At 35.3% G+C, this 27,756-nt stretch overlaps 1 long non-coding RNA gene across 2 annotated transcripts; it reads left to right on the forward strand.

Moving 5' to 3' along the window:
* Positions 1-1,045: 1,045 nt before the first annotated feature.
* On the forward strand, positions 1,046-27,688 carry LOC139181198 (uncharacterized). 2 transcript variants are annotated; one of them, XR_011565260.1, is made up of 4 exons: positions 1,046-1,182; positions 1,948-2,038; positions 4,791-4,871; positions 27,478-27,688. It is a non-coding gene; the product is annotated as an uncharacterized lncRNA (long non-coding RNA). The 2 variants fall into 2 exon arrangements; XR_011565261.1 differs by lacking the exon at positions 4,791-4,871.
* The last annotated feature ends 68 nt before the right edge of the window (positions 27,689-27,756 follow it).

Raw genomic sequence — 27,756 nt, forward strand, 5'->3', positions numbered from 1 at the left:
AATAAAGAGGCTTGATGGCTCAGAGCTTTTTATGTAATAAAGTTTCATTAAAGTATAAAAGATACAGAGAAAGCTTCTGACATAGACACCAGAAAGGGACAGAAAGAGTCCCCCCATTGCTGGTTTTTAGCAAAAGTTATACACCTATTAGCAAGCTGCTAATTAGAGAAAGGAAACACTTCAAAAGTGAGAGAGATGCACCAGGCCCCTTACCCACAACATGCATTTTGAGATAGCACTGGCATAAGGTGTGTCATCCTGGGTCATAAAACAATTGACATGAATCTTGAAGAAAGGCAGATTTCCAAGGAAATACATAGTTCCTTAACATAGCTTAACGAAGATATTTCCATGAGAAAAACCACATTGCTTAGCTCAAGATTTGAGATAATTCAGGTGGAACCAGGTGTCACCATGACAACATAGGATTAGAAGAGAAAAGAAAAAAAAAAAAGTCTGCTACTTGCAGTTTTATTTCCTCCTGCTGCTTAAGAACCTCTGGCCTCCCTACCGAGGCTATTAACACTCTCATTATGATTTTAAATGTCATTTCTTCAGAGAGGACTTTCCTGATTATCCCTTCCAAAGTAGCTCCCTCTCCAACACAAAAGTCTTTCTCACGAGAGTTTATTCATTTTTAAAAATAATGCTACAATTTTAAATTTAAATATTTATTTTTAGATTTTGAAAATCTCTTTCTTCCCCAATAAACTGTAAGAGTAAGGCTCATCATTTGTTGACTGTATTATCACCCTCAGAACACCACCTGGCTTGAAGTAAATGCTCAAAAATATGTATTCAATAATAAATATAAGCTTGACTGAACAAATGAATGAAAGCAACTCTAGTCTCATGACCAGTGGTTTGTAGGTGTTAACTTAATCTACTAAACATGTCAAAATACTTTAGAATTTTTTATGTCTAAGGAAATGTCACAATCACAAGTTAGTAAGTTGGCACTTCTTTGTCTTGGATTCTTATCAATTCGTTTTCTTCAGGTACATCTGAGAAAGCCTGCAAAAGAAACTGGGTAATGAAATGTGAATAAGGCTTGAGTACTAAACTTTAAAAAGACCATTTTTTTTTTTCTGAAGTAATGAATAGAGGTGCTAAAGAACATAAAAGAAATGATGTGGGTCATCTGAGAAAAAGGAACAGAGCATCAATAAAGATAACTGGAAGGTAAGATTTCTCAAAAAACCGTGTCACAGAGTAGAAGGGATGCAGGTGCATAGCGCTGACTCAGTACTGTCCCAGGGATAGGCTAAACAAAATAATCATTTTAGGGAGGAGAAGGGATACCTTCAAAATAAACCACCCTGGCTTCATGTTCTAACATAAGAATATCAGTCATGCAAACACTTCTTCATAGACATCAATGATCAGCTTAAAGTTTGCTCATATTTATCCCTTCTCAAATGGCAAAATAATCCACTTCATGACAATCTTTAGTTTGCATAGAAGCTCAGTGTCCCTGAACACTTCTTGCAGAGACATAGCAAGACCCACCCAGTTTCATCCTGCATTAGATGTCATTGTACATTAATATTTCAGCATTAATTTTTAGTTTTCTACTTTCCATTCTCTATTTGAAGCCATATTGACAATTACAGTTAATCTTACCAAACAAATTGGTGAGAGAGTTGGCTCTAGTAAAAAATGCAACCAGGAGATGGCTCTTTCAGCAAATACAAACAGCTTTCAAGAAATGGAAAAAATACTCTTCTACAGTGACTTTAATACTTGATTTTATTGAATGTTTTGATATAATTAATGTGTAGTCAAAAGTACTAGCTGCTTTATGTGAATTTTAAAACTGACCAGCAAAGACTGACTGCTAGGGTGTGGAAATGGGACCCATCTAATTGAGGTGATCAGAAAGCTAGTTACCTAAGCTAATTGAGTCTTTTGTTTAACTGAGGAGTTTCAATTCCCTGTCTGATATAGATTTCAACACTAGATGACCCAACAGGAAGAGAACTTGGAGCTTTAAGAATGATACTGTGTGAGTCCAGTCCTTTGAGAAACTTTCAAACATGTAAGTATATTTTTTTATTTCTAAAGTTTAAGAGCCAATGGAAGGACAAATCAGAATTCAAACATACTAGAAATCAGAAAATGGAGAATATCATGTGACTATTAAAGTGAATTTAAACTTTTTGTCAGAACCATAGTTTATGGAGTCAGTCTCACTATATTATAGTATAATGGAATTACTATAGTGTGATTCCAGATATAGGGACTGGGAAGAGAGAAAGGGACATGTAAAGTGGAACATTCAAAAAAGATTTCTTTTAGCAAATAAAATTTGTGATGGGCCTCAAAATCTGGGGGATATCAGTTGCTTGGATGACTATCAGGAAAAGAAGGGGTCATTTTCTTAGAAAGATCACTTTAACAACATTTGTAAGGGATAAGAGACCCGGATTTGATCCCTGGGTCAGGAAGATCCCCTGGAGAAGGAAATTGCAACCCACTCCAGTACTCTTGCCTGGAGAATCCCATGGATGGAGGAGCCTGGTAGGCTACAGTCCATGGGGTCACAAAGAGTCAGATACGACTGAGGGACTTCACTTTCACTTTTCAAGGGAAAAGAAAGGAAATGAGCTTGAGTGCATAATGTGGAGTAAGATAAAACATTGAAAGTTTTCAAAAAGAGTATCTATCTCTGAGCAGAGACTCTTAAATTAATTTTAAAGTGCAGAGTAGAAGTTGTTCAGAACAGTCCATCTTGCTTCTCTGCACTAAGGCGCACAGTTAATGGCATGAAGTTTGAATTTTAATTCAGTAGTTATCTTTTGTAATTCATTTAGATATTTTAGCATAATATTTTCACTTCTTTTCCTAAGATTTTCTTACACAGGCATGTTGCTTGAGTGAAATTGCTATCACATTTCAAATTTCAGTATTATTTTTTCTCTGGAACAATTCTCAAATTTCAAAACTGAAACCTGGAAGAATTTGTTAAGTATACACCATGGAGCTGTAGTCAGATTTCTTTCATAGAACCTGTGTCAGATACGAATTTTTACATATTTTTTATAGAAACAAAAGCTTTGACTCACCCTATTGAGTGAAGGGTCAGAAGAGGGCACCACAGGCTTTAGGAGCACTTCTGTCAAGCCAGTGCTGGCCCTTTAAGAAAGAAGATAGTTAGAATAATGAAACCGCATTATTATGGTTTTCAAATAATTATCATGTGTCACTGCATAGGCAGTTACAGGAAACATTTCCTCAGAAGATAGAAATAATCATGCTTGAAACTTATTTCATTAACTTTTGAAATTAGTGAAAAAAAAATCTCTTTTGTTCTCAGTTTCTTAATGTAGTTTAGAAATGAGTTTCTAATCCTCTTTTATCTTATACCTCTCTAATGGGGGAATAACAAAATATAGGTTCTCAAGCTTAATCATTTTTGCTATTTAAATCCAGAATCTACGAGATTAATGGGATCTTAGATATTATAAGTAACTCCTCATATGACAAAAGGAGAAGCTGAGGTCCAAAGGGATGACAGAATTGGATACTGACTGAGTTGGAATAAGATTCCAGCATTCTCAGTCTTCTGTGGGGACTTTTGTAATACAGGAAACTAACAATCCCAGTAAAAAAAGAGTTCTGTATATGGTAACAATGTAAAAAAAAAAAAAATGTTCTTACAAGTTTGAAATGTTTACTTAACCATCCATGGATAAAATGACATTGCATTTGGCATTTGTTTTAGAATTCTTCAGTAAAATTTGTAAAGGAAGGCAAATAAATACAAGATTTGCAACATGTTCTTAACTATTAAAACTGTTTTTTGTATATTAAGGTTTACCACATAATTCTATTTATTTTGTTTATGTTTGAACATTTCTATAGTAAAGAGTATTTCACAAAGTACTATGTTGGTGGGCAGCTACGTAACTGGAAATTACACCATTATGTATAATCTATAGATTTTAATGATCTATGATCATGACCTGGATTAAAAATTTCTTATAAAGGCTGTCTTAATGCCAGTCAACATTTTATAAATAAGTCCCTGCTAATGAAATTGTGCCTATTTGACAGAGTACACTACAATGTGCTAAAATGGAGGCTTTTGCTTTAAAGAGAATATAATTAGGTTCACAGTTGTGGAGACTGTAAGTTTATTATTTGCACTATATTTCTGTTTATTTCTTTAAATTTATCCAGAAAAATAAACTAATCTACAGGGTGTGTATGTTTGTGAATATGAGTGAGGAGGAGAGCAGGATATTTCTTAATATAATTTGATTCTGCAACAATTATTTTGAAAGAATATTTCCAAAGCCATTTGATAATCTATGTATTAAAACTTTAATTCTCAAGGACAGCAAATCAATTAAAAAAAAGCAATTCCTCTGTCATCAACCACTCAATATATAGGTACAGAGAATGCTGACAGATGATCAGTAGGGTAATAGAACCAGGGAAGTGTCAGTAAAATAGATCAAGGGTAGGGAAATTGAGACTCTGGCTATATATATATGTATTGGATTTTCCTGAAAGAGAATATATCTTTTAAACACCTCAAACAGGAACAATGTGTGCCTTCTGATTGCACAGCACAGATGACAACTACAAGTTTCTGTAACAAAAAGCTAACTTAATAAACAGAAACCCCTCCCTACAAAACTTAAATAAAGGAATAAATAAGCAAAAACCCTTGTTATTTAGTAAGTTAAATAAGCTAGTAAGCACAAAAACATCAAAGATGAAATTTAGAGGTGGGAGAAGATCATACTTTCCAAATAATTTTTGCAACTATTTTTCTGCTCCAGAAGACAACCAGATAGAAAAGTGACCAATAATGGCTTTCACTTCATGAAATCCAATGTATTTCTCACCTTTAATCTACTAAGGTAAATGGGTCATTTGACTTTTCTCCAAAGGCTTCTGTTATTTACCTTGAATTTTTATTTCAACTTTCATACTTTGTCATTTTTTATTTGTTTTTCTAACTATAAGGGGCAATTTGCCAAGAAAGGCACTAGCTCAGTAGTATAATTAGCATTTGCAAAAAACAGTTCTTTCTATAAAGGCTTGTTTTATCTCCTTAAAGAAAATTTCTGAGCAAACGATTGACACTTTGAAAACCTTTTAGGAAAAAAACATACAAATATGGGGAAATAAAGGTTGAGGGGAACAGGGGGTCTTTAGAAAATCTAATTTGTGCAGACAGTGCAAATATGTTGAAAAGTACAAAGTATAAATGAAGCCAGGTGCATGAAAAAAGAGATCTAGGTTAGAGTTAAATTATCCATTTGGGAGTTGGTTTAGAGTCAAGTTGGTATGAGGCAATAGGGCAAAAATATTAAGTCCTGGCTGGGAAAAAGCTAGAGTTTGATGAACTTGGAATTGAGTTTGATTTTGAATAAAAATTCACCTTCTTAAATGGGACACTGTCATTTTAGTTTTCAAAGAGAATATTCTCTCAAAAAATACCCTGTACTTGCAAAAGCAGAAACCTCCTAAACCAAGAGAGGGACTGGAAAGTGAGAGAAAGAGAGAGGAAAGCTGATGACCAAATACAATATGATATTAAGAAATAGGATTATATTGGCAATTGGGACATCCGGATTCTAGCAGCAGTTCTGATGCTAATTTGCTATGTTACTATATACTAGTCCCATATCTCTTTGGGTTTTAATTTCTCCACCTGATTATTAAATATGGTTATATTAAATTATCTTCTGAGGTCTTTATCGGAGAAGGCAATGGCACCCCACTCCAGTACTCTTGCCTGGAAAATCCCATGGATGGAGGAGCCTGGTAGGCTGTAGTCCATGGCGTCGCTAAGAGTCGGACACGACTGAGCGACTTCTCTTTCGCTTTTCACTTTCATGCATTGGAGAAGGAAATGGCAACCCACTCCAGTGTTCTTGCCTGGAGAATCCCAAGGACGGGGGAGCCTGGTGGGCTGCCGTCTATGGGGTCGCACAGAGTCGGAAACGACTGAAGTGACTTAGCAGCAGCAGCAGCAGAGGTCTTTATAATTTTTCATTTCTAGTTAAAGTCATTTGAAAACATTTAGTGTAATTTAGCTAGGTTTTGGCTTATGTTCATTTACAGCTAATAGCAAGTAGTAAAGCTACTTAAGCTAATAAACTAATGTTAAGTTTTATTTGGAGACTTCTGCTATTACTGTAATCCTGTTTATGCTAAATTGGGGTTGGACTTGTTTTTGAAGCATTATACTCAACACCAATTCTCACTGCCTATGTCTGGAGATAAAAATGGAGAAACTATAGGGAATTGGGCTGTTTGTTAAAACCAGGAAAACATATCCTGAAAATTGCTGATTTGGAGATATCTCTGATGCTAGCTTCTGCTTCTTTCTTTCCTATACTCTGAACTCTTTCTTAATCACTAACTTTTTCAGTTAAACCGGGTGTTGTGTTCATAGTTGGCTGCTTGGCTGTCTTTTTCATGGGTCCACAAGATTTATGCAGTTGTTAGGAGATGTGATCAGTGTCTAATTTCCTGTTCCGTCTGTGGAGATTGAGGCTTTGCACATGTGAATACATCTATATCAAGATTTTTCCCTCACCAACTCTGGTGATGTCCTGTCCCATATTTTACTTCCCTTTTTTAATTTTTTGACTGTTACATCAGCACCCTTCATAACTGGTGGTGAAGTTCTAAGTTTGCCAGTGAATTTAGGAAGGGAAAAGTTATGTGACAACTTATTAGGCCTCAAAAGTAGCTCTCTTTTCAAAGGACCTTTAGTGTACAATGTGTCTCCATGGAGAATACAGAAAAGAAGTTATTGTTCTCAGTAAGTGAAACATTTTGGTAACCAAATCAGTCATTCTTATCTTTGCCATGGCCTTGCTGTGTGACCTAAGACAGGAACTAGGCTTTTGGGGAAACAAGCTATTTTCTACATACCCTATTGATACAAAGCAGATGTAGACCTGAACTCTTTTGTCACAAGTGGCATTCAATATAATTTTGGGAGATGTATGGGCAAACATTTTATTTTTAATAGCTATTTATATAATTAGTACTTATTTTTTGTAATTATCATCTCTTTATGTCAGATGTCACTTGATTTCTGAACATATGGTAGTTAATATTTCATTTTAAAAGAAGTTGAATAACTTTAAATAAAATTACATTTGAATAGAATATATTTGAATATGCATACTCTCTGGCTGGTGGCTCAGATGGTAAAGAATCTGCTTGCAATGTAGGGGACCCAGCTTCAATCACTGGTTCAAGAAGATGCCCTGGAGAAGGGAATGGTTACCCACTCCAGTATTCTTGCCTAGAGAATTTCATGCACAGAGGAGCCTGGTGGGCTATAGTTCATGGGATCACAAAAAAGTCAGACAGGACTGAGTGACTAACACTTTCACTTTTCACTCAATGTATATTTCAATAATGCTTTTCACTCAATACTTATTGAGTAGTGATAAATAGATATGGAAAAATCATACAGGAGGTAAAAGAATGATTAAAACTTGGGAAATATTGGTTCATATAACCTCCAAGTTGTTGTTAGTCCTAGATTCTGTTGTTTCATGAACAGTCACTACAAAAAAGGAATTAAATCATGAAATTACTTTCTATCTACCTCCCTATTCTCCCTGCATTCAGTACTATTTTTTTTTTTTTTTTAACAGTAGCTGTTGGCTCAGTGCTCATTCATTCCCAAAGCATTAGAACTACTTAGGTCATCTACAGAAAGAGCAACTTGCCTACTGAAATGGGAATCTGAGTTCTCGTCTGTGGAGCCAAAGAATGGAATCCAGGAAGAATGGAAAACACTTATGGTAGCAAGCAAACAGGATTTATTAAAGAGGAGCAAAGTACAAAGCTCTCAGGATAGACACTGAGAGGGGGTAAAGAGTCCCTGCAAGTACCCTCAAGGTGGGACCTACAGCAGTTTTTATAACCTTAATCTGTACATTTTTGGTTGGCTCCTGTTCTTAAATCACCTTATTTCTAACCAATGAGTTTAAAGGTCAAGATACTTCACATCTTTATGGCTTCTCTTGATCCTACGATTAAGTCACAATCCTTTTCATGGTCCCTGGCCAATTTACAATGGACCAGATATATGAGTTTAAGATTAATGACCACTAGTTTTATTTCCTTCAAGCATATGGTTGTTGTTCAGACCAACTCTTTGCCACCCTATGGACTGCAGCATACCAGGCTTCCCTGTCCTTCATCATCTTCTGGAGCTTGCTCAAACTCATGTCCATCGAGTTGGTGATGCCATCCAACCATCTCATCCTCTGTCATCTCCTTCTCCTCCTGCCCTCAATCTTTCCCAGCATCAGGGTCTTTTCCAATGAGTCAGTTCTTTGCATCAAGTGGCCAAAATATTGGGGCTTCAGCTTCAGAATCAGTCCTTCCAATGAACATTCAGAACTGATCTCTTTTAGGATTGACTGATTGGATCTCTCTCTGCAGTCCAAGGGACTCTCAAGAGTCTTCAACAACACCACAGTTCAAAAATATCAATTCTTCAATGCTCAGCCTTCTTTATGGTCCAACTCTCACATCCATACATGACTACTGGAAAAACCATAGCTTTGACTATACGGACCTTTGTTGGCAAAATGATGTCTCTGCTTTTTAATAAGCTCTCTAGGTATTTCATATCTTTTCCTCCAAGGAATAAGCATCTTTTAATTTCACGGATGCAGTCACTATTTGCAGTGATTTTGGAGCCCAAGAAAAGAAAGTCTGTTACTGTTTCCATTTTTCCCCATCTATTTGCCATGAAGTGATGGAACAGGATGCCATGATCTTAGTTTTTTGAATGTTGAGTTTTTAGCCAGCTTTTTCACTGTCTTCTTTCACCTTCATCAAGAGGCTCTTTAGTTCCTCTTTGCTTTCTGCCATTAGAGTGGTGTCATCTGCATATCTGATGTTATTGATATTTCTCCTGACAAACTCAATTCCATCTTGTGCTTCATCTAGCCTGACATTTCACATAATGTGCTCTGCATAAAAATTGAATAAGTAGGGTGACCATGTAAAACCTTAAAGTACTCCATTCCCAATTTTGAACCACTTTTGTTGTTCCATGTCTGCTTACACCTGTTGCTTCTAGGCCTGCATACAGGTTTCTTAGGAGACAGGCAAGGCAGTTTATTACCTTCTCTTTAAAAATTTTCCACAGTTTGTTGTGACCCACACAGTCAAAGACTTTAGTGTAGTCAATGAAGCAGAAGTAGATGTTTTTTTGTAATTCCCTTTCTTTTACTATGTTCCAATGAATGATGGTAAAGAATCTGCCTGCAGTGCAGGAGACCTGGGTTCTATCCCTTGGTAGAGAAGATCCCCTGCAAAAGGAAATGGCAACCCACCCCAGTATTCTTGTCTGGAGAATTTCACGGACAGAGGAATATGGTGGGTATAGTCCACTGATCACAAAGAGTCGTACACAACTGAATGAATAGCACTTTAACTTTTCACTTTTCTACCATGTGAAATGAATGCAATTGTGAGGCAGTTTAACATTCTTTGGCATTTCCCGTCTTTGATATTTGAATGAAAACTGACCTTTTCCAGTCCTGTGGCCAATGTTGAGTATTCCAAATTTGCTACCATGTTTAGTGCAGCACTTTGACAGCATCATCTTTTAGGATTTGAAATAGCTCAGCTGGAATTCTATCACCTCCACTATCTTTGCTCATAGTAATGCTTCTTAAGGTGCACTTGGCTTCACACTCCAGGATGTCTGGCATGTCTGAGTGACCACATCATCATGATTATCTGGGTCATTAAGACCTTTTTTGTACAGTTCTGTGTATGGCCACCTCTTCTTAATCTCTTTTGCTTCTGTTAGGTCCATACCATTTCTGCCCTTTATTGTGCCCATCTTTGCATGAAATATTCCCTTGGTATCTCTAATTTTCTTGAATATAACTACCCGGTCTTGTAATACAACTGAATAGATCATTACACACAGTTTTCCTTTTGTCTTCAGGTGAATAAACTTCTGACTTTTACTTTCAAATAACATCTAACATAGTAATAAATTATCTCTAAGGACTAATAAAGACAGAAAAGCTAAGAATAATGTTTTCAGATATCTTTTTATCTCTGAAAAAAGACAGATCTCAGAATACCATTGAAACCAAAAGGGAGAGAGCACAAGGCTAGAGATTTAGGAGTCATCAATGTAGAAGTTGTTTATACCATAAAACTAAATAATAACAAACAAAATGGGATTACATCAAACTAAAAGCTTTTGCACAAAAAATAACCATTTTGTGAGGATCCTTATATGTGGAATCTAAATAGAAATGGTTCAAATTAAATTACAAAACAGAAACAGACTCAGTACAAACTTTGAGAACAAGCTTATGGTTGCATGGTGGCAGGGAGGGAAGGATGGGGACAAGGAATAGTTAGTGAGTTTGGGATGGGCATGTGGACACAGTTATATTTAAAGTGAATAACCAGCAAGGATCTATTGTATAGCACATGGAACTCTGCTCACTGTTATATGGCAGCCTCGATGGTAGGGGGATTTGGGGGAGAATCGATACATGTATCTATATGACTGAGTCTCTTTGCTTTTTACCTGAAACTATCACAATGTTGTTTGTTAATTGGCTATACACCAATATAAAATAAAAAGGTTTTTAAAAAGGTAGAAAAACTGAATAGACATTTTTGCAAAGAAAATATATGGATGGCCAACAGACATATGAAAATGTGCTCAACATCACTAATCATCAGGGTATTGCAAATTAAAACCATAAAGAGACAATATTCCATACCTGTCATAATAGCTATTATCAAAATAAAATGAATGACAAATATTGGCAAAGATGTGGAGAAAAATATCTCATGCACTATTGATGGGACTGTAAATTGGTGCAGCCACTGTGGAAAACAATATAGACATTCCTCAAAATAGTAAAAATAGAATAACTATACAATCCAGCAATTACAATTCTAGGTATTTATCCAAAGAAAATAAGAAATAATAAAAGCTAATTAATAAAGACATGTGCTCTCAGATGTTCATTGCAGCATTATTTACAATAGCCAAGATATACAAGCAACCTAAATGCCCATTGATAGATGGATAAAGAAAATGTGGTACTAAAATGGAAGAAAAAAAGATGAAAGAAAATAGATGTGCTTGCACAGTGTGAACAGGCAGTGCTAGGAAAAGAGCAATAGGCCTTTAATATAACTTGGAGAAGAAAAACATTTAAGGGTTAGGCAGGGGGAGGCTTGTACCAAAAGGGAAAAAAAAAAAAAAAAGAAAAGAAATACGGGTAGAAAGAAAATCAGGATAGCTATTGGCTTAAGAAAACTAAGAGAAAAAAGTTTCAAAAAGTGGTGGTGTACAGTGTCAAACACTTTATAAAGGTCAAAGGCAGTGAGGACTTGAGAAGAGATTACATACTGATCAGGGAAGTGACTAGTGACCTTCAGGAGAGTATTTTTTTTTTTTTTATTAGAAAATGAGAATCTAAGTTTTAACAGAGATTGGGAGATACCGATATGGATGCAGTGGGTAAAAGACATTTTTAGCAAAAGTTTAAATGTGTGTGTAAAAACAGAATTGCAACTTTGGTGAAAAATAATTCTATGTTTAATGATATTTAAAGAGTTCTCTATTTTTAGTTGTTTTTTTAAAGGAAATTCCATGCTATTCTCCATAGTGGCTGTACCAGTTTGCATTTCCACCAACAATGTAAGGAGGGTTCCCTTTTCTTCACACTCTCTTCAGCATTTATTGTTTGTAGATTTTTTGATGATGGCCATTCTGACTGGTATGAGATGATAACCTCATTGCAGTTTGGATTTGCATTTCTCTGGTAATTAGTGATGTTGAGTTATCATATGATCCAGCAATCCCACTGCTGGACATATATCTGGAGAAAACCATAATTTGAAAAGATACATGCACTATAATGTTCATTGTAGCACTATTTACAATATCCAAGACATGGAAGCAACCTAAATGTCTCCCAAGAGTGGAACGATAAGAAAGATGTGCTACATATATGCAATGGAATATTACTCCTCATTAAAAATAATGAAATAGTGCCATTTGCAGCAACATGAATGGACCTAGTGATTGTCATACTGAGTGAAGTAAGTCAAAGAAAGACAAATATCGTATGATATTGTTTATATGTGGAATCTAAAAAGAATAATACAAATGAATTTATTTACAAAACATAAATAGAGTTACAGGTGTAGAAAACATACTCTGGTTATTGGGGGTGACAGGGAAAGGGATAAAGTGAAAGATTACGATTGACATATACACAGTACTATTCATGATAGATAACTAATAAGGATCTATTGTATAGCACAGTGAACTTTACTTCATATTCTGTAATGTCCTATAATGGGAAAATAATCTAATTTGTAATGGGAAAAGAATCTAAAAAAAATGAGTATATATGCACCAACATTGTAAATCAACTATATTCCAATAATTTAAAAAATGATGTATGAATAATTCTTATCTTAAAAATAAAAACAGAATTTTTATTAGATGAGGCAGTGAGGTTAATGTAGCTTATATCTATCTTTAAGTTAATAAAAATAAACTACATGCGTCCCTTTTTTGCATTTAATCATAACACAGGGGAAAGATTCCCTGGTGTCTAAGATGGTAAAGAACCTGCCTGCAATCTGGGAGACTGGGGTTTAATCCCTCGGTCAGGAAGGTCCCCTGGAAAAGGGAATGGCAACCCACTCCAATATTCTTGCCTGGGGAATTTCATGGACAGAGAAGCCTGTCAGGCTACAGTCCATGGGGTTGCAAAGAGTCAGATATGACTGAGTGACTACTATAACACAGGGGAAAAGAGAATTGAGCTCATTGGCACTTTAGGGTATAGGTGTGTACCCCAATGTTTATCCCCTTATTTTCCACTGAGACGAAATAACTCCACCCACACTGTTTCGTGACTCTGGGGAAAAAATAAAATCTTTTCAAATTCCAATGGTACCATTAAAAAAAGGAAAACAACTTTAGGATTGGTCTGTCTATTTCTGTCCCTCTTAAAGATTCTCTTTTTGCCTATATTTTCAAGTTTTAGTGAAAATATGTGGCCCAGGGAAAGAAACAGGTAAATGATGATGTTACTAATGAATAGTACAGAGACAAAAGTAGTCATTTCCAACTGGGCTCAAATATTTTAAATTGCTTTAAAACTCCATGAATTTTCATGTCTGTACATATACAGTATATTTCCTTTATTTTATTTTATTTTTTTTACAATATTTCAATAGCAACTTCTCTCTGCAGTTCTCAATGGTAAGGATCTCAACATAGTAACTTGTTCATTTAAACCTAGGGAAAATCTAACACTGTTAGCAAGGTCTCAAATTCCCTTATCTCACACCTTCTCTTCTCCTTCTTGTAGTTCCCTGACTCTTTTTCAGGAGTAATCCCCAAGTTGAATCATAGTCTTTCAATGTCTGCCAGTTCCTATTCCTTTCCTAATTGTAACTGAAATGTGAATACATGGACTCCCCCAGCCTGGTGTGAAACATTTCCATAGCCTGAGCAGTTGATCAGGTCATATTTCAACACTTTAAAAATGTGCAAAATTCATAAAGAGGGTAACTTCAGTTCAGCTTAAGTTTTATAAGTAGAGCCTCCAGGGACTTCACGGCTTTTCTTCATCAGAAAAGTTTATGTGTTTCACATAACTACTAATCTTCAAATGCAACTTATTGGTACCCATTTGTTGAAATTCATTTATTACCCAACCACCTCAATAATTTCACATAATCGTCAAACTTCTAAAGAACCAGTCCTAAGTTTTAATGTTTGCAATAATTCTGCCTCACATCTAGATAGTTGTTGATATATTTTATATGATGATATTATATTTAAAAGAATTTTACGATTGTTGCTTAAATAACATTAACCTTATTTTATTAATTACCACTAAAGGAGCTCATGTGGGGATTATCTTTTGTAAGAAATAGTCTAAGCACTTTATTTGGGAAATATTAAATTGTTTAATAAATACCTCGTATCCACTTTCATGTATTTTTTATCCTGAAGTCAAATCTTTTTGATAATTGCCAGGCTTTTAAATGTGCTCAACCAGGATCATGAATCACTTATTTCCTTCTCTCCTATAAGCAGGCCTGGGACTGTACCCAGGAAAAATGATGGAAAGACTTTGCCTTAATACCAGAGATGTTCCTTTGCCCCTTATATTGAAGCCATGATTCAACTCTATTGACTTGGACGTGCCTATTACTGAGCTCTTTTGTTTAACCAACAGTTCGATCATACTACCTCTAAAATTTTTGCTCTGTCCTTCTCTTTTAGGCTCCAAATCAAATTTCATGATTATTCAAAAACTAGCCATGCTGAAACAGTTTCTCGGTTGTCTCTACTCCTTGCAATAAAATAAAATAATATAAACAAAGAATAATAATAGTATACTTGCCCTTAGACAAAGCCAGCAGTCTATCTGTGCAAAGCATCTGTAATTAACATGAGTGAGAGGATTGTTAGAACTGCCTATATTTGGAGCCTTGTATAACACTTTCACTTTCATATGGTTTATTTGTCTAATCCATGATTTTACTGTATTTGTACAGGTGGGTATTGAAATGAAAACATTGGCATCCTAGTTTACACATTTCAAATGGCCCAGTTTCTACTCAGTGAGATTAAATTTCTCTGGAAGATGAATCTGAAGAAAGATGACAAACCTTTGCTTGTTAAAAGTTTTATTTACAAGTGAAAAGATATTTTAGTCTGTAAAGCTGGGAAGATATGTGAGTCTGTAAAGCTGAGAAATGCTTCCTTGAGCACAGAAGAATAAACCACACACTAGCTAAAGAGTGCTTTAAAGATTAAAGCAATCTTTATATGAACTATTTACTATAATGTTTATATAGTTCACTCATGAATATGAATATTATAGCAACTCAGTTCCATTCAAGTTGCAACAGAAGATGCTGGATGACCAAGTTATTTATTTTCTTGAACCACAAAATAATAGACAAGGGTAAGAGAACCTTGAAGACCCAGTTGAATTATTGTCACCACCTAATCATTCTGAACATGACTTTTTTTTTTTTTTTAAAGAAATGTAATATAGGGCAAGATCCAGATGATGCACTATTTTAACAGTACTCTTACTGTCGCTAAGGGAGAACAAGAATCTCTGCTGTGTCCATTTTCCATCAAATAAAAACTACTTTTCAAGCAGCACATCTCTCCCTGTCTAAAATATCTTTACCACTTAAAATCCCACCCATTCACCCACTGATATAGACAGTAACTCACAGAATGTTCTAGATGCTTAGAGACAGAGTGGAGGTTGGTCAGCATTCACTTTTTCCTACTGGATTCTGAATACTTCTTTCCACTTGCTGACTACAAAGGTTAAGAGTAGATTTTGGTACCAGACTGCCTGAGGTTAAATCCTTGCTGAACCTCACAATAGTAAAATAATTTTTGGCATGTCACTTAATACTTTTGTGCTTCAGTTTCTTCATTCATATAATGTATCAATAGAGTCTATATCATAGGGTTTTTTTGTGATAATTATGTGAGTTGAAATTGCTTTCTATCACTATTTTATTTTTTTAATTTAAATTTATTTATCTTAATTGGAGGCTAATTACTTTACAATATTGTATTGGTATCACTATTTTAAGACTTAGAATTCCTCATCATGCCCTCTTTGTGACTAGGTTTCATCTAAGTACAGAATGTTTGTCTGATTGGTTACATTGAACTTCAAAGCACTCCTCAATGTGAGGCATGTTTGATATATGTTATATTAAAATAAGATATGCACAAGCAAACAAGCTTTGTGTACTATGTGTACACAAAGGCTTCATATAAGAATGTATGTGTGTTTGTGTGTATATGCATGCACACTCTTTCAGCATGTCTGTTCCAAAAGTTTCTAGGCCAATTGATAAGTTTGCTATCTATCTTTTTCACACGTGTACATTTTAAAGATAATTCTTACGTATTTTCTCTCTATGGAAACTTCTATTAATAATACAATGTTACTTTCCCCAGTTTATCAGAAAGTAAATGCTTTTAAACAATTTAATTTGATTATTTTCTTTAATTATCATTAGCACAAGTTCAAAATAAACACAGCCAAGTGGCCTGTGAATAGTATTAGCTTATTATTCAAGTACTTTTCAGTGCCCACAGTGATTTCCACACCCCACCACCTTCCTCTATGGGTCCCCAGGGACCCACCACTTTGTTTCAGACATAGGAGAAAGGCATGTGTTTTCAATTTTGCATTTGTGAAATAGTTTAGTACCAGTCACTATTGCCCCACCCCTGTCCCCAAAAGCCAAGGACAGATAAAAGTTTCTCCTCCTTTCTTTCTGATTTTTTTCTTCTTTCATATAGATCAAAATATGTTTCTTCAGTTTTGGAATTTCTAAGAGTTGTTCAGAAAAATTTTTATTACTGTTTGCTGAAACCCCCTGTTGTCCTGTTGCACACGTAGAGGAAAGTAGATAAGCCGTGCCTGTTAGACACATGGTAAAACAGTTCACAGCTGTTGCAACCAAAGCCTGCATTCTTGTTTGAATGTGGTTAAGCTGGGAAACTGATGTGTGGGTGTCTATGGAAACAGCCGCTCAAGTGAGACATAGAGAAACCAACTTGTAAAGGGGATGCGCTAACTCCAGCCTCCTCCAGCAATAGCAAATGATAATTTTCTGTGTTTGTCAAGTTGTATTTGGAACTTCAAATTTTCTTTCCTACAGACTCATTTGTTGGACTACCACCTTTCCCTTGGCTAAAAAGGGTACTCAGGGTTATAAGTAAATTTTGCAGGCTACAGTTCCAGCTATCTATGTATTTTCATAAAGACATAATTCCTTTGACCATGACCCTTTAAAATGTATCCCTTCAGTTTCTTTGATGGTGCAAAGAAAGTAGGTCTTTAGTAGGTCAGAAGAGAATGACAAGAATATTAGCATTGCAGGTAGGAACTTGTTTTCAAGTCATGATTATTCAATTATTAGCAGCAACTAAGGAAGCTCTTGGAGAAGGCGATGGCACCCCACTCCAATACTCTTGCCTGGAAAATCCCATGGACGGAGGAGCCTGGAAGGCTGCAATCCATGGGGTCGCCAAGAGTTGGACACGACTGAGCGACTTCACTTTCACTTTTCACTTTCATGCATTGGAGAAGGAAAGGGAAACCCACTCCAGTGTTCTTGCCTGGAGAATACCAGGGACAAGGGAGCCTGGTGGGCTGCCGTCTATGGGTTCTCACAGAGTCGGACACGACTGAAGCAACTTAGCAGCAGCAGCAGCAGCAGCAAAGAGGCTCTACACCTTGTGGGAGTCAGACTGCCTGAGATCTTAATTCCAACTTTGCAATTTAATAGTTGTGTAACCTTGAGAAAACTATTTAACCCTTTTTTAACCTCGATTTTCTCATATATGAAATGGTCATAGTAATAGGTCCTATATTTCACAGGGTCTTGTGATGATTTAATGAAATTATATATATATATATATATATATATATATATATATATATATATATAAGGAAATATATTAATAAATATATACCATCATCATCATATCTATATTACCATCCAGGAAAACCCAAATAAACTTGCTTCTCCTTAGTGAACTTATCTATAAATTGGCAACCATGACCTAGGAGTGTTGAGAGAAATTCCAAATTTTACTAATTCTAAGCAAACATAGTAATCTCTGAAGTGTGTGTGAACTGAAGGGTATTTATTGATAATGAGAAAATGTAAAAGTTATCAAGTGACTACATGCCTCATTCAAGGCCTCTTTTCTGGGGTGAAGCTAACTCTAAGAGTGAGAATATGTGCTTATTTCCCAGTTTTTTCTGAGTAAATTAATCTTTGTTCTCTCCTACACTGACATTTCTTCAATGATTAATGCATAGTCATATACTAGATTCCAGAAACAGTGATGCCATCAGAGTCTCAGCTCTGATACTCTAGATGTTCTAGATGTCCTAGAGAATATAGGACTTGGATAACAGATATTTTGTTCTCAACATGATATGTTATCACAGAGAAATCTGGGATGGAATGTTTTTTAATATTCATTGATAAGACAAGCCCTGCACTTTCAGTGGAATATCAAAAGAATTAGAAAAATTTTGGTGCTTTTCTTGGTTGCCTTTTAATACCATTTTAACTTTTCTCTGTAGTATTTATATATCAGCATTGTTAGGTAACAGTTTCAAAGACCCTAAAATTAAACTCTAATATCATAGCTTTCTGTAGTCTGGGGGGTGAGGCTTGAAGACTTCAGCTTTTTATTGTGTTTGTTTGTATTGAATCATATACCTTTATCCAAGCCAGAATTACTAGATATATATGGGATTATGTATCAATATTTAACTTAAATGGGTCTTCAGTTGCTTAAAGCTCCTGAAAACGCCATATATCTTCCTTATGATTATTCACAGAGCCTTACACAAGTTTAGCTGCCAACTCTCTAGAACTAGGCTTCACTTGCCACTATTTCTTTTGTTGAATAATGCTGCAATTTCTTCACCAATTCTTTGCAGTTCACCAGCAGAGGGAGTCAGTAGCTGTATTCTGTGGTTTTTCAGAAATTCCAGGGTCCACAGTGGGGGTGGGGGAGGGGGTTTAATTTGTTTTTGTTTAAAATATCTGTTGTGTTATGCTCATGGAGTGATTATCTGAGAAACTACAAAGTTGGCAATGCTTCTGAGGATGGGATTGTTTTCCAGTCCCCCAAATAATATTTTATTTGCCCCTAGAAAATATTTCCAGCTCAGAGAAAAGTTTTTTTTTCTTTTCTTTTTTTTCATTTTCAAGGGAGAAAACGTCTGGAATGTTAGTAATGAATAACTGACTAACGACTGAGTTAAGTCTATTCTCTTATCCCCACTACAATTAAACATGCACCTGTGGAGGATTTCCCATGGAGGGGGGGAGGGAAACAAACTTATTTAAACTGCTAAAACTCATGTTTAAGAGAGTTAGCTCATTAATAATACCTTGCCTTGGTTGCTGATTTTGATGTCTTTCTTACATATACACATGCACCTACACACACGTGCATATTCTCTCAACAACAAAGAAATACAAGTTTTATTTAAATTATTTTACACTGGGCAGAAACTAAAATCCAAACAGTTTGGAAAATTGCTTCAAACCATACAATTAACAGTTAAAGAAATAGAACTAGATCAATTAGGGTGAGAATAATCTCCCTGTCAAGTCTCAGTGTCTAATATACTCTTGATGTTTACAGACTAAAGCCCCTTGTGACTTAAGGCATAAACTAGATGAGGGAATCAAATGAATAGAAAAAGAAAACAAACATAAAACTAAAAAGAGGCATAGACATTAGAGGGTTAGAAAGCCAATGGCCACAGCCTCGTGGCTCTCTTGCCAGCATTTAGATGCATATTTCACTTTAGTTATAAGCTAGCCTATTAAACGGAGAAGGTGATGGCACCTCACTCCAGTACTCTTGCCTGGAAAATCCCATGGATGGAGGAGCCTGGTGGGCTGCAGTCCATGGGGTCATGAAGAGTCGGACGCGACTGAGTGACTTCCCTTTCACTTTTCACTTCCATACATTGGAGAAGGAAATGGCAACCCACTCCAGTGTTCTTGCCTGGAGAATCCCAGGGTCGGGGGAGCCTGGTGGGCTGCCGTCTATGGGGTCACACAGAGTTGGACATGACTGAGGTGACTTAGCAGCAGTAGCAGCCTATTAAATAAAATTTTCACAACATTAAATAAAATGTTTCACAACATTCCAATTATAGATATATATATTTTTTTTTAGCAAGAAACTTCTTCAGCATATTTTCTACCTCATAAATAAAAGTCAATCTCAGTTGAATCCTTTTCAGTAATGTGGAACTTATACTTTCATAAACAACCTGTTTAAGAACTGCTCATATGTTCTATATTATAAATGGAAGTCCATCTCCACCTAACTTCCATTTATTGGTCATATTTCTTTCATCTGTTACATGAAAGGATTAGCTTCCTGCACTCTTATACATGACAACCATTATTCTATGTACAGACAGCAAGAAGTCTCTTTCCTCCCCTTGTCCAGCATCCCCAGGATGTTCATCATTAGTTTCACCATATATATACTTCCTTAGTCAAGCTTTCAACCTCTCAATATATTAGTCACCTTCCTCTGATTATTTGAATTCATTTAAGTATGTCATAAAATGTGACAAAAATCTCATCTGACCAATGTGGACTAGAATGAGAATGGCACCATCTTAATTGTGAGAAATGAATATTTATTAATATATTAAAGCACTTTTCTTTCTTATAGATAAACAAATTATACAGTGGAGTTTTCACACTCCATTAAATCTGTGTCTTAAATATGAATTATCATGTCAGATCTTTTCATATTGTTGAGTCTAAATGCTATATGTAAATTAGTTAGAATTTATGTTTTTGTTTTACCCAGAATTTTGCAATATTTAAATAATTTTAAACTACTGATTATTATTTTATAAATACTTATAGCAAGCATTATTATTACAAAATATTAGAAGCATTAAATTAGAATAGGGAAATGAGAGTCAATACTAACACAGGATTAAGAAATTACAGCTGACAAAAAGAGAAGGGACAGAAACACTCTAAAAATATACAAGAATTAAAGAAGCAATGTTAGTTCAGAGGCACTCAGTATTGGAGCAAACAGCTCTGCATACCTCATGAAAATTTCACTGTATATGTAAACTACACAGTGAAGTACCTGAGCAATTAGGATAGACTTATGTTAACTATCTTCTACTTAATAAGGCAGATAAATAACTATCTTTAGAAACAACCCTGCTTAAAATGTTTTTGGTGTTTGTAGCAGGTTGACTGGTGCCCCCTCAAAATATGTCTATGTCCTAATTCTTAGAACCAGGGAATGTTACCTCTTTGGGAAAACAAGGTATTTCACAAGTTAAGGATTTTGAGATGAGGAGGTCATCCTTAATTATCTGGAAGGGCCTTAAATCCGTTGACAAATATCCTCATAAGACAAGAAAGGATAAGATATAGACAGAGGAGAAGGCAATATGAAGATGGAGACAGATTCGAGTACTGTGGAGAAAGGCAAGGAAGGTCAAGAATTACGACCAGCCACCAGAAGCTAGGAGAGAGACATGAAATGGATTCTACCCAGATCCTTGAGGAAAAAAGTACAAGAGCTCTGCCAATGCTGATTTGGGGCTTGTGAGCTGCAGAACTATAAGAAAACAAATTTCTGTTTTTTTAAGCTATGTAGTTTGTGGTAATCTGTACTCCAAACATAGAAAACTAATACAGTACTTAAAGTGCTAAGTATACTACATAGAAACTTTATTTACATGGAAACTGTTAAAAACTGGATAAATGAAGTATTTATGGGTAAAATAATACAAAATACTGTGAATCATAGGACCTGAGCAACATAATATTATTAATGTTTTAAACATTAAATAGCATTTACACAAATAGTACTGAAATGAAATTTCTTCATCCATTCACTTATATATCCATCCTTCCATCTATTCATCCATCCATTTAGCCTTTCAGCAGCCCAACGTTTACCTAACAATTATCGAATTCAATCTTAATCAACATCACAGCATGATTTCATTCATCAATGTTGTTAACCATGGACACATTTTATAGACTGATAATTTCAATCACCCAGATATTTGTAGTCATCCATACATTGAGAATCATGAAGTTGAATCAACTGAGTAATGAGCTAAAGTGTTTTCTTTCTTATAAATATCTTTTTTAAATAATTGGAGTGTAATTGCTATACAATGTTGTGATAGTTTCTGCTGTACGACAATGTGGATCAACTATAAGCATACATATATCCCTTCCCTTTTGTGCCTCCCTCCCACCCCACCCCCATTCCCCCTCACCCCCATCCTCCCCTCAAGGTGATCACAAAGCACCAAGCTGAGCTCTTTGTGCTATACAGCAGCTTCCCACTAGCTATTTTATACATGGTAGTGTGTATATGTCAATGCTATTCTCTCTCAATTTGCCCCAATCTCTCCCTCTCCCTTGTGTCCACAAGTCCATTCTTTATGTCCGTGTCTCTATTCCTGCCCTGCAAATAAGTTTATCAGTACCATTTTTCTAGATTTCAAATATATGTGTTAACATATAATATTTGTTTTTCTCTTTTTGGCTTGATATCTTGTAAATGTAATCATAATCTAAAATGGCCCAAAATGCAGTTAAGAAGGAAGCAAAAGTAATTATGTTTTATATATAGCACACAAGATAATCATATGCTTTGAATATTCTGAAATATTCTGAAACCCCCAGGAAGTGGGAGGAAGAATACTTTGTGCTTTTATTCTTTTAGTTTATATGTTTTGTATATTATGTTTGCTTCACTTAAAATATGCTTTTTTACTTACAAACAAGAATAATCATGTTTGGCCAAATCAAGATAAGTAAATTGGAGAATATGTGAACATTATTGCTACCCGAGTTCAAGATGATATTGGCAATAAAGGAACTTAATTCATTATTCTATCAATGAAATACATAGAAAGTTTTCCTCAAACATGAAACTAGCTATCTTCCAGAAGTAGTTGGCCAGTGACTGCCCATGAGGAAGACTTCATCAATCTAAAGTAAAATGAGAAATTTGGGAGAATGTGACAAGTATTTTATAAATTTAAAGCATTTAACTTAAAGACTTCTCCTATCTTCTCTGTTTATTTTCTTCCTAATTTTTGGTGGCTATTATTTATTTTTATTTACTAATCTATTGACAAAATAAAATATCAGCAATCCCATGGCAATATCCATTTTTCCATGCACTAATTTATGAAATTGGAAAAAAAAAAGTTACTGGTATAGAGAAAAGAATGATGATTTTGGAATCAGAAAACCTGGATTGTAGTGCTAATTCTGCTTCTAGCAAGTAAAGTGATAACTTTAGCTCAATATCTTAGCTTCTAAGGACCTTGGTTTCATTATGCAAATGGAATTATCATTGTTATGGTGACTAGATAGAGGTTTTTTATTTGGGGTCCTTACATGAGAAAACATCTGAGAAAGCATTTCATGAACTGTAGTGTTAAACAAAAGGAGTTTCATTTCATGTAACAAAATTGAGAGAAATTCTTTGTTGTAGTCAAGTGCTTTTATAAAGGTACAGGAAGATGTTTTGAATGCTAGGTGAGCCTGTACTCTGTAAACTGTCTTCCTGTAGATGTCTTAGTCAGGAAAATTTGTGGCTTATCATACCAAAAATCAGCCTATCAGATAAAATCCTCTGTCAATAAGCAGTAACCATTGCAGAGCATTATAGAGATTAGCCAACTAGAGTCAGCACTGTCAAGATCTAGTATACTGTCAGACATTTAGCAGATGCTCACAACAACAACAACAAATATTTGTGAAAAAAAAAATTTGGGCTTCTCTTGTGGCTCAGCTGGTAAAGAATCCGCCTGCAATGCAGGAGACCTGGATTCAGTCCTTGGGTTGGGAAGATCCCTTGGAGAAGGGAAAGGCTACCCACTCCAGTATTCTTTCCTGGAGAAGTCCATGGAGTCATAAAGAGTCAGACACTACTGAGCAACTTTCATTTTCACAAAATATTTAAGCATGGAGTGAATGTGAGGGAGGGTCAAACAGATTTTAATTATTTTGATTAAAAATAATTATTTTACAAATAACACTGCTGTTTATAATTTCACATTTAAGTTTTAGTAGTTGTTAGTTGTTAGTTCTGCCAAAATTGTGCAAAAATCACCACTAATTCCAGTAAATTTTCATTATTCCAAAAAGAAACTCCATATCCATTAGTACTCATTCCCTATTTCCTCATATCCCCAGGCCCACGAATGTGCCTTTTGTCTCAATGAATTTTCCTATGGTTGATATTTCATGCAACTAGATTCATATAATACATGCCACTTTTAGTCTGGCTTTTTTCACTGATTTTGAGGTTCATATATGTCTCATAGAATGCATCATATTTCATTATTATTTTTATGGTCAAATAGTATTCCATTATATGAATATAGCATTTGGGTTGTTTCCACTTTATGACTATTATGAAAAATGTTGAAATGAACATTCATGCACAAATATTTGCATAGATGTATGTTTTTAATTCTCTTTAGTAGAGATCTAGGAGTAGAATGCCTTGTTTGTATGATAACTCTATGTGTAACTCCTGGAGGAAACATCAAATTGTTTTCCAAAGTGGATGCAGAATTTTACATTCTACCAGTAATATATGAAGGTTCTGATACTTTCACTGCCTTTCAAACATTTGCTATTATCTCATTTATTATAGTTATCTTAGTGGGTATTAACTAGTATTCTGTGATTTTAATTTACATTTTCAAATAACTAGTGATATTTAGCTTATTTTCATATGCTGGCTTTTGTATATCAACTTTGAATAAAAGTCTATTCAAATAATTTCCCATTTTAAATGAGTTATTGGATGTTTTATTCTTGAGTTGTAAGAGTTAAACAGTGAAATCTATTATTTTTGGATGAAATGCCCTGTAGATATAAATTATTTAAAATTTGCATTTCCTTATTAATTTTCTGTCTGGATGATCTGTCCACTGGTGCGAGTGGCATTAAAGTTCCCCACTGTCACTGTATCACTGTCAATTTCTCCTCTAATAGTTGTTAGCATTTTCTTATGTATTGAGGTGCTACTATGTTGGGTGCATATATATTAATAATCGTTATGTCTTCTTCTTTTTGCCTTTTCATACTGTTAAGATAAAATTGCCAACATACATTGCATCATAGAAAAAGCAAGAGAGTTTCAGAAAAACATCTACTTCTGCTTCATTGACTACACTAAAGCCTTTGACAGTGTGAAGCACAGCAAACTGCGGAAAATTCTTAATGAGGTGTTAATACCAGGCCGCCTTACCTGCCTCCTGAGAAACCTGAATGTAGGTCAAGAAGCAACAGTTAGAACTGGGCATGGAACAATGGACTGGTTCCAAATTGGGAAAGGAGTACATCTAGGCTGTATATTATCATGCTGCTTATTTAATGTGAAATGCTGGGTTGAAAAGCTGGAATCAGAATTGCCGGGAGAAATATCAATAACCTCAGATATGCCGATTACACCACCCTAATGGTAAAAAGTGAAGAGGAACTAAAGAGCCTCTTATGAAGGTGAAAGAGGAGAGTGAAAAAGCTGGCTTAAAATTCAGCATTCAAAAAATGAAGATCATGGCATCCAATCCCATCAGTTCATGGCAAATAGATGGGGAAAAAATGGAAACAGTGACAGAATTTATTTTCTTGGGCTCCAAAATCAGTGCTTCACATGCAGCCATGAAATTAAAAGACCCTTGCTCCCTAGAAGAAAAGCTATGACTAACCAGAGACATTACTCTGTTGACAAAAGTTTGTATAGTGTTTCCTGCCGTACATTAATGTGAATCAGTCATAGTAATAAATATATAACTCCTCTCTCTGGAGCCTCCCTCACTCCCCCTACATTCCACCCCTCTAGGTCATCATAGAGCACCAGGCTGTTCTCAGTGTGTTATACAGCAACTTCCTGCTAATTATCTTTTACACATGATACTTTATAAGTTTAAATGCTACTTTCTCAGTCTATCTTACCCTCTCCTTCCTCCACTGTGTCCACCAGACCATTCTCTATGTTTTTGTGCCCATTTCTTCTCTGTAAATACTTTCATCAGCATTATTTTTCTAGATTCAACATATATGCCTTAATATATGATATTTCTTTTCTTCTTTCTCACTTACTTCACTCTGTATAACAGGCTCTACATTCATCACCTCACTAGAACTGAATCAAACTCATTCTTTTTAATGGTAGAACAATATTCTATGGTTATATGCGTATATACCACAACTTCTTTATCCATTCATCTGTTGATGAATATTTAGATTGCTTTCATTTCCTGGCTATTGTAAATAGTGCTATAATGATCATTGGGGTTCATGTGTCTTCTTTAATTGTGGTTTCCTTAGGGTATATGTCCAGTAGTGGGGTTGCTGGGTCATGAGGTAGTTTTATTCCTGATTTATTAAGGAATGCCCGTACTGTTCTCCATAGTGGTTGCACCAATTTACATTCCTGCAAAAATTCAATAGGGTTCCCTTTTGTCCACATCCTCTCCAGCATTTACTGTTTGTAGTTTTGTTTTTTTTTTTAATGATGGCCATTCTGATTGGTGTGAGGTAATTGTAATTTTGACTTGCATTTCTCTGCTAATAAACTTTGTTAATCATCTTTTCATGTATTTATTGGCCATCTGTATGCTATATTTGAAGAAATGTTTATTTAGATCTTCGGCTCATTTTGTGAATGGGCTTTTTGTTTTTCTGATATTGACCTGTATGTGTCCTTTATGTATTTTGGAGACTAATCCTTTGTCAGTTGCTTCATTTGCATTATTTTCTCCAATTCTGAAGCTGGTCTTTTAATCTCATTTATTGTTTCCTTTGCTGTGCAAAAGTTTTCAAGCTTAATTAGGTCCACTTTGCTTATTTTTATTTTTATTTCTATTATTCTAGGAGATGGGTAAAAGAGGATCTTGATGCCATTTATGTCAAAGTGTATACTGCCTATGTTCTCCTCTACAAGCTTTATATTTTCTGGATTTGCTTTTAAGTCTTTAATCCATTTTGAGTTTATTTTTGTGTAAAGTGTTAGGAAATGCTCTAGTCATTCTTTTACATGTAGCTGTTTAGTTTTCCTATCACCACTTATTGAAGAGGCTGTCTTTCTCCATTGTATATTCTTGCCTCCTTTGTCAAAGTTAAGGTGTCCACAGATGCATGGCTTTAACTTTTGGCTTTCTATCTTGTTCCATTAATCTATATTTTTGTTTTTGTGCTAGTTCCATTCTTTCTTGATGATTGTAGCTTTCTAGTATTTTCTGGAGTCAGGAAGGTTGATTCTTCCAGCTCCATTCTTCTTTCTCATGATTGCTTTGGCTATTCAAAGTCTTTTGTGTTACCATAGAAACTGAAATATTTTGTTCTAGCTGCTGCTGCTGCTAAGTTGCTTCAGTCGTGTCCGACTCTGTGCGACCCCATAGACGGCAGCCCACCAGGCTCCCCCATCCCGGGGATTCTCCAGGCAAGAACACTGGAGTCGTTTGCCATTTCCTTCTCCAATGCATGAAAGTGAAAAGTGAAAGTGAAGCCGCTCAGTCGTTTCTGTCTCGCGGCGACCCCATGGACTGCAGCCTACCACTATGAAAAATAACATTGGTAGTTTGATAAGGATTGCATTGAACCTGTAGATTGCTTTGGATAGTTAGTAATTTTCATAATATTGATTATTAAAATCCAATAGCATGTTATATCTCTCTATCAGTTTAAGTAGTCTTTGATTTCTTTCATCAGTGTATATCTTTCTGCATATAGATATTTTGCCTTTTTAGATAGATTTTTTTCCTAGACATTTGATTATTTTTATTGCACTGGTAAATGGGATTGTTTCCTTAATTTCTCTCTCTGATTTTTTTTTAGTTACTCTATGGCATGTGGGATCTTCCTGTACCAGAGACTGAACCTGTCCCCTGCATTGACAGTTGGATTATTTACCAGTGAGCCACCAGGGAAGCCCTATATCCATTTTTGGTGTATCTGTGCAGAGGAAGGTGAACTCCACCTCTTACTCTGCCATCTTGAGAGTCTCTCCTTGAGTATATTCTTTAAAATTAAATGTAATTGAAATAGAGGTAATAGTTTCCCTAATTCGTTGGTGATTTGCTTTAATGTGCTTGGTAAAACACAACCTTTGTTAGT

This window comes from Bos indicus, chromosome X (assembly GCF_029378745.1).
Source record: "Bos indicus isolate NIAB-ARS_2022 breed Sahiwal x Tharparkar chromosome X, NIAB-ARS_B.indTharparkar_mat_pri_1.0, whole genome shotgun sequence".
Classification (NCBI taxonomy): domain Eukaryota; kingdom Metazoa; phylum Chordata; class Mammalia; order Artiodactyla; family Bovidae; genus Bos; species Bos indicus.